Genomic DNA, 8,118 nt, shown 5'->3' on the forward strand with positions numbered 1-8,118 from the left:
TTTTAAAATTGTCCAATTTTACTCAGAACTTTATGAACTTTACATAAATTATCAGTTTACACATCAAAAGTGAACACAATGAACATGACAATTTAAGTGTGACAATAAAACATGACAGTGAGGATCAACGACAGAACATTCCTGTTCACTGCACCTTACAGGAACCTACAAAAGAGAACAAGAGAGCAATTAAACAGAGAAAGCATTTTATTTAAAGAGAACAGAAAAATGGCAAATAAAAAAATAATACTTACAATTTTAAGACGTTGTGGACTCGCCATGTATGTGACATCATCAGAACTGATGATGATTGGGACCAGATGCCTGGGGTGGAAAAACATTTCTGGGTTTCTTCTTTGCCTGTTTATGTTAGAAGTAGAAAAAATAGTCAGCAATGTCATAGAGTCAGTTGATGTTGGCATTAACTATGAAGCTGTTTTGAGTGTGGACTTAAGGAGACAAACTACCTTAAAATCTTTCCATCCATGATCTGAACACACTGATCCTTGCAGGGTGGTGAGGGGGGCTGGTGGTGCCCATCTCCAGCAGCCATCAGATGAGAGGCAGGGTTCACCATGGACAGGTCACCAGTCCATCACAGGGCCCTGAAAGACAACAACAAATAAAAAAATGAAAGATAAATATTAGATTAACAAAGAGAATAAATTCTGTCCAGTTATCTTTAAATCAAATCATGTTTATTAAGCACTTAGTTTTGGTAACACAGCAGTTTTTGTTGTTGAAAATGTAGCTAGCTCCTCATTGAAACAACAAACTTACATCATGAAGACGATGTGAAGGTTCATCCTCAGAGCTGGTTGGTGACCTGGTGGAGTCAAAGCTTCTTCTGAGACAGAAAGTCTTTATGTTTCCTAACACCTGATTTCTCTGGCTTCCTCTTTCATCTCCATTTGCTTAGACTGCAAACATATGTTGAAGATAAAATCATTGATGAACGAGTTAGAACAACAACCTCACAATATCAAAGTCTCTCTGTCTTATGGAGCTTAATTAAAACCAGGTTAGTTTATGAATTAAAGTATAAGTCGCAACAAACAGCCTCCATGCAGTTATAACATGAAGCTGAATGATTGCTATAGTAATCATAAGTCACAATAAAATTGATAAAATAATTTATGAAACCAATGTAAGTTATATATCTTTACTGCACTGTTTATAATTAAATGAATATAATTAATAAGTAAACTTACCACTAGCTAGCAACACTTAGCAGAGTTCGTCCCTCCGGACTCCGTTTGTGACACACATTTCATTTCCATTCGTTGTTGTCCCGTTGTGTTGTCGTCTAACTCTGACTAGGACGTCACCAGCTTGAATTTACCAAAATTAGTAACTATTGTCAAGGCCCTCTCTACTTTTTAGGCAATATTATGCGAGTAAAAATAGCTAATTTAAACAGCATCTGTTATCTTCCCTGCGTTCAAGTTTTTCTTCTCTTTGTGGCGTTTTTTAAATAAATGAAAATGTGCAATACCGCCACCATCTGGTCTGGAGTATGAACTGGAGCTAATGCCGTTGATTATAAGGTTTTACATCACAAATCTGAAAATTGATTGGATACTTTCTTAAAAATTACATCATGATTATAATTTTTTTATTGTATGCAATTTTAATAAATAGTAAAATCGCTGCACGTCTTCATGGTTGATCTGCAGCAAGATGGCGCCAGTGTGTACGGCGTGCCATCTGTCCTCACCTTATTTGTGTGTGTTAATGTTTGTATCAGCGCTTGTTTTTCAAAGTTTTTACACCAGCGCTCTACTGATTTATGACCGCCGAACTCTTTTGGATCTCCGATCCCTAGCAGAGGCGAAATTTTCTTATGGAAATCCAAAAACTTTGCCTCCGGTTCTATCGGGAGTTCCGGACTACCTTTTCTGTGCTCCGGCTTTACCTTTCCGGAGAAAACGCCACCGTGCCCGAGGGAAACGCAGCGGTGGGCTGGTGAGGTTGAAGGTCTGCTTAGCGCGGATTGCTACAACTGAAAGAAGCCTTTCTTGGTGCCCTTGGGATTTTGCTTACACCTGGTTGGTGCCGGTGGCTGGCTCAGAGGGACTGTTTCTGCAGCCGCGGCCTCGCTACCGTATTCCGAGCCGCTCCAGGCAGCAGGGAGTTAATACTACGAACCTCCAGGCTCTCCGTCGGGGTGTTTGCGGCGCTAAAGACCCGACCCTACCGGCTCCTGTCAAGATCGGCCTGGTAAATGCCAGATCCCTCTCAAATAAAACTTTTATTCTTAAGGATTTCTTCACTTTAAACCAACTGGATTTCCTGTCTGTGACAGAGACTTGGCTGAGTGTTGGTGAGCTCAGTGCTTTCTCTGAACTCTTACCTCCTGACTGTGTTTATTTGAACTGTCCCCAGACATCAGGTCGTGGAGGAGGAATAGCGACTTTCTTTCGGAACGTATACAAATGTAAGCCGCTGTCCGCGGCCTTCTCCTCCTCCAGCTTTGAACTGAGTATGTTTGAGCTGGGTCGCTCCCACCCTTTGCTGTGCGCTGTTATCTACAGACCTCCTGGATACAATAAGGACTTTTTGAATGACTTTTCTGAACTGTTGGCAGACGTTTTGCCCCAATATGATCAAGTCCTCATTATTGGAGATTTTAACATTCATGTTTGCTGCCCGGACAAACCGATGGTAAAAGACTTTTTGAATTTGATTGATTCTTTTAACTTCACTCAGTGGGTGTCTGAGCCCACACATGAAGGTGGTCATGTACTTGACCTTGTTTTATCATTTGGGTTGTCTATTTCTCACTTGCTGATTGGTGATGCTGTGTTTTCAGACCATAAGCCGGTGCTGTTCAATATTGCTATGCCTGGTAATTCTGTTAAACCCTGTGTTTCTGCACGGTGCCATCGCGTTATAAACCAGCTCACGGCTACTCGTTTCTCTGAGATTTTTGATCAAAACATTTCTATGTCCACATCTTCTGATACTGAGGCTCTCACCTCCTGGTTCTACTCTGCGTGTCAGTCTGCTCTAGATGAAGTGGCTCCATTGAAACCCAGGAAATTGAAGACTAAATTAGAACCATGGCTGAATGACACAACTCGTGCTGCTCGCCGTGAATGCAGAAAAGTTGAACGAAAGTGGGAAAAAAGACAAGTTGCAGGTGTCGTTCCAGCTGCTGAAGGATTCCTGGCATCGCTACCAGTTAATAGTGAAATATGCCAAACGGGAGCACTTGTCAAATATAATTTTGCTTAATCGTCATAAGCCTCACTTATTATTTAGTATTGTTGATAGTGTTTTGAATGCCCCTCAGTACACGGGCTTTGAGCCATCACTGGAGATATGTGAGAAATTTCGCACTTTTTTCGTGAACAAAGTGGACAGTGTTAGGGCACAAATAACGTGCTCAGCCTCTGACCCTTCAGTCTCTGTCAATTGCTCTTTGTACCAGTTTGAGCCTGTTACTCTGTCTTCATTATATGAGACTATTGGTCATCTTAAGTCCTCAGGTTCTGAAACTGACATTTTCCCACCGCGGCTTTTTAAAGAGGTTCTTCCTGTCTTAGGCTCTTTTGTTCTGGCTCTTATAAATAGTAGCCTGTCTACTGGTGTGGTTCCAAGACTATTTAAACAGGCATTAATTCAACCACTGATCAAAAAACCTGGCCTAGACCCTTCTTTGTTATCCAACTTCAGGCCTATTTCTAAGCTTCCTTTCATGTCTAAAATCTTAGAGAAAGTTGTTTATAACCAATTAAAAGCCTACCTCGATGAAAACAATATTCTTGAGGCCTTTCAGTCTGGTTTTAAAACTTTTCACAGTACTGAATCTGCATTGTTGCGTTTTTAATGATATTCTTCTGGCTACAGATGCTGGGGACCCTGTGATTTTAGTTCTCTTAGATTTGACTGCGGCCTTTGACACGGTGGACCATGATGTTTTAATTTCTCGTTTAGAGCATTATGTAGGTCTCAAAGGCACTGTCCTAGCGTGGCTTCGGTCTTACCTGGCTGATAGGTCTTTCTGTGTTAACCTAGATGATTTTAGATCATCCCCTGCTCCTTTATTGTGTGGGGTGCCGCAGGGCTCAATACTTGGACCTCTTTTGTTTTCTTTATATTTACTTCCTCTTGGGTCAATATTTAGGAAACACAATATTGCTTTTCATTGCTATGCGGATGACACACAGATCTATGTGCCCCTAAATCGAGTCATTTCTGTGTGGATTTTAATGAAGTGCATTGATGAAATTAAAACTTGGATGGCTCTGAACTTCTTGAATTTTAATGAAAGAAAGACGGAAGTGATTGTTTTTGGCCCTGGTACCACTGGTAGGTCTCCTCCAGTGGACGTGGGTCCGCTATCACAATATGTAAAGCCTTCTGTCACAAACCTGGGATTCGTAATGGATGAAAATTTTAAATTGAACAGGCAAATCAGTGCCGTAGTAAAATCGAGCTTCTTTCATTTGAGGCGACTTGCAAAGATTAAGAACATTTTATCAGCTGAGCACTTTCAAGTAGTGATCCATGCCTTTATCACAACTCGGTTGGATTATTGCAATTCCTTATACGTTGGTGTAAGCCAGTCCTCTCTGTCTCGTCTTCAGCTGGTCCAGAATGCTGCTGCACGGCTTTTAACTGGATCGCGGAAGAGAGAACATTTCACTTGTTTTAATTTTGTGGCTGTACAGCACTTTGGTCAGTGGAACTGTTTTAAAGTGCTATATAAATAAACTTGACTTGACTTGACTAAAATATTATTAAGGCACTTAAAAATTCATACATATTCATTCATATTTTGTTCACTTAAAGTATACTTTTATTTAATATATTAAAAGTGTATTTTGGTACAATTATGTTTAAGTGTGTTTAAAGTACTAATTTCGAAATTGGTACAAGTGTATTTTTAGTATACTTCAGATATACTTATAGGTAGTACACTTAATAGTAAGTAGGGTTAAAGTATGCTTTCACAAATTTAAGTATGTTTGAAGTATACTAAAGTATACTTTTTTTCACCTATTTATTTTTTTGTTGTTTTTTTCTTCCAGCAAAGAGCCATGAAGAATGCATTAGCCAAAACCACTCCCGCCCCCTAACATCGACTCTGAGCCCAATAAAACGTGGCACAATATAACCTGAAAAAGAAAGAAACAAAAGTTATTGCAGCAGATTTTATTTTTTTGCCCAATTACAACATAATAACACTGCACTGAATTGGAAGGCTGCAGGTTCGAATCTGGGTTGAAACACATTAAAGCCCATGTCAAGTGATGTCTGTGTGGTGGGGCGGTGGATGGGGGGACCTGCTGGGTCGGGTGAGGAACCCATTATAACGGCTTGCAGATCTAGTTTTATTTGTTTTTAACACAAATGGAATTTTCTTTTATACATCAGTTGGTATTAAATTTGAGCTCCCAATAATGAAAGGATGAAGGCAAACTGTGCCAAGTGGCCTGAACAGGCAAAGAAAAACATCTTCAGTCAATCTGGGCCTTTTTTAAGAAACGAGCAGAACTAAGAGCCTGAACTCAGTGAGGACATCAGAAGGCCATGAGGAAGAAATCCCAGAGAGAAATGATGATAACCTGTCCTGACTGCTGTTCATGAGTTGCTCTTTGGTTTCATAAAGCAGCAGAGAGACATAAATTCTGCTTCTGGAAGTATGGAAACTGATTAGGGTAATAAAACACGAAGAAACAGGAAAAACTCAAGAGGAAAGGCTGACTAAATGAAGGACTGCAGAAATATTCCAGTCAGCGTCTCAGAGACGGAAAAAGCAATATTGATGGAACAGCTGCAGAAGCTGTAGGATACAGAGGAGTCGAGTCAGCGCTTTTCAACGGTTACTAAAGGAGCAACCTGACTTAGCATTTCTTTTTAATTCAATAATGAAATCAAAAGTTGTCTACTTATTTTAATAATGCCACTTTATGAGATGTGCAGCATTCAGTTTGGAAAGATTTTAAACCAAGGTGCTTTTTATCAACAACCAGCACACAGTAGTTCAAAGAGTTTTTATAAATATCAATTTAAACCTGAATCTTATAAAAAAAAAGTATAAACTGCCAGGATATTTTATCTAGATTGTTGGAAAAAATAAATAATAAAAATAAATAGCCTATAAATAAGTCCTTAGCTAACATCATATAACGCACTTATTGAGAAACAGCAAGTTAACATAAATCAGTTTTTTAACAGGTTGCAAATTGCAGATATTTCAGCTTCCAGGCTGTATTTTTATTTTTGTCAAATATTTTAAAGGAACTCTATGAGAAACGGGAAATTTCCTGCAACAAAAGCCCATCTCTTGTAGCGCGCAAAAAAACTTTGAAATGCTAAGCAGGGATCAACTGTAACTAATCCTGAAATATGTTCCACCTCCACCATAATTCATAGTGTTTGATGCTCCGACACGTGGAAGTCACTTATATTTTTACATTTCAAAAAATAAAGAAAAAAGCTACACATATTCCAACAAACATTTCAACAAACTTCCTTATTTGTTCTGTTTAAAACTTTCGAAATGATCATTTAACAAGTACAACCTGTTCATTTGCAGTATTTCACAGCAACGTAATACTTGCAAAAAAAAGCTCACATTCCATAAATATGAATGTTATTCAGGCAAATTGCTTCTTTGATCTGATTTGCTTATATTTTTCATTTTTAGTTTGGATCTGGGATTTTCATTTGTCAACAACATTGAAAAACACATCAAATAACATCAGAAACTAAAAGTTAATCTGTGTACCAGTGTTTTATAAAATATAACTTGATCTCCATCTGATCCAGAAGAAACATTTTTATGTGAGAATAAATCTTCTTTAATGAAACCAACAAAAATCCCACTGTGACTAAATGTAGCCAGTTCAATTTAGTCAACGGAGATGTAAGATTTAGTCGAGTTGATCAGAACTACAATGACTTGAAGTGACTAAAGTTAAAATATTCTGTTGAAATGATCCTTTAAATAGCAACGCAGACAAACCTGCTAACACAAAGTACTTCCTGTTATCCCCGTAGCAACAGAACCACATCTGATTTTTCTTTTCATTTTCTCTCTCTTCCCTGAAAACTGATCTAGTTCTACATTCAGTTCTGTCAACTCAGTCGTACCAACGTCTGTAAAACTTCCGACCTGAAGATTGAAGAATGCAAAACGTGTAAAAATGAATGTAAAGAATGTGAAAACGGTGTTCTTGGAAGAATGTCCGTGTTTTCATCATTACTGGGCAGAATGAGGAAAAACAAACAACTAATAGCAAAAAACATATTCTTAACATTTCTAATGATCTCTTTGTAACATAACCACTATGTTTGTTTTTTTCCTGGATAAATACATTGAAAGGTAAATGTATCATATGGTTTGTATAACAGTTGTTATTTCGTTGAAAAAATATTCTGTATTTCCACTTCTAAAGCTGATTTTTGGGCAGGTCATGTTGGTTTTTTAGGTGTGGCTGACATTAATGTATAAAAAGGGGCGCGTGCGCACAGCGGCGCAATCAGAGAGGAAGACGCTCCCCGTCAGGCAGCGCGAGACTTGAATTGACTGAATGTTTAGAAAAAGTTACAAATCTTAGAAAAGAGATAAAACAGTAATCAAAGTTCACCCCAGCGCCGCGGATCGAGCGCTTTCACCCAGGAAACGCCGCCAGGTGCAGGAGGACGCCGATTGGCTAGAGGATGCCGACGGATCGAGATGACGTCACCGGGGAGGAAAAGAGAGACATTCCCGGTGAGATCTGGACTTTACGTTTCTTTTTGGGGGATTTTTGGTGGTACCACTCCTTTTTCTAATTTTTTGGAGAGGGTTTTTTTTTTGACGTGTTGGATTTTTCGTTTGGATTGGGACTTTGGATTAAAATGGAGAAAGACTCCCAGGATATGGAACTCTTTTATGGACAATATTCGCAGTAATAAGGATCGAGAGTTTTGAACATTTATCTATTTGGGTTTCTTTACTGACATGAACTGAGTGAATTAAATCTATCCTAAACTTATTTTGAGTAATTTTTGATTACTGATTTATTTATCAAGATAAAGATTATTTTCTTAGTTTGTGGTTTTTTGTAATAAATCATTGTGGCTAAAAGTCAAACAAAATTTCATTCTGAGTGGTTGACTATT

General features: G+C 38.5%; 1 long non-coding RNA gene across 3 annotated transcripts; it reads right to left on the reverse strand.

The window, feature by feature from the left end:
- Positions 1–1,285, reverse strand: LOC145554516 (uncharacterized). 3 transcript variants are annotated; one of them, XR_014090480.1, is made up of 5 exons: positions 1,212–1,285; positions 781–920; positions 468–605; positions 255–360; positions 1–165 (listed from the first exon to the last, which is right to left on the reverse strand). It is a non-coding gene; the product is annotated as an uncharacterized LOC145554516 (long non-coding RNA). The 3 variants fall into 3 exon arrangements; XR_014090481.1 differs by lacking the exon at positions 1,212–1,285 and having other exon boundaries at positions 279–360; positions 781–1,206; XR_014090479.1 differs by lacking the exon at positions 1,212–1,285 and having other exon boundaries at positions 781–1,206.
- Between the last annotated feature and the right edge of the window lie 6,833 nt (positions 1,286–8,118).

Source organism: Poecilia reticulata, chromosome 2, assembly GCF_904066995.2.
Source record: "Poecilia reticulata chromosome 2, P_reticulata-male-v2, whole genome shotgun sequence".
NCBI lineage: Eukaryota > Metazoa > Chordata > Actinopteri > Cyprinodontiformes > Poeciliidae > Poecilia > Poecilia reticulata.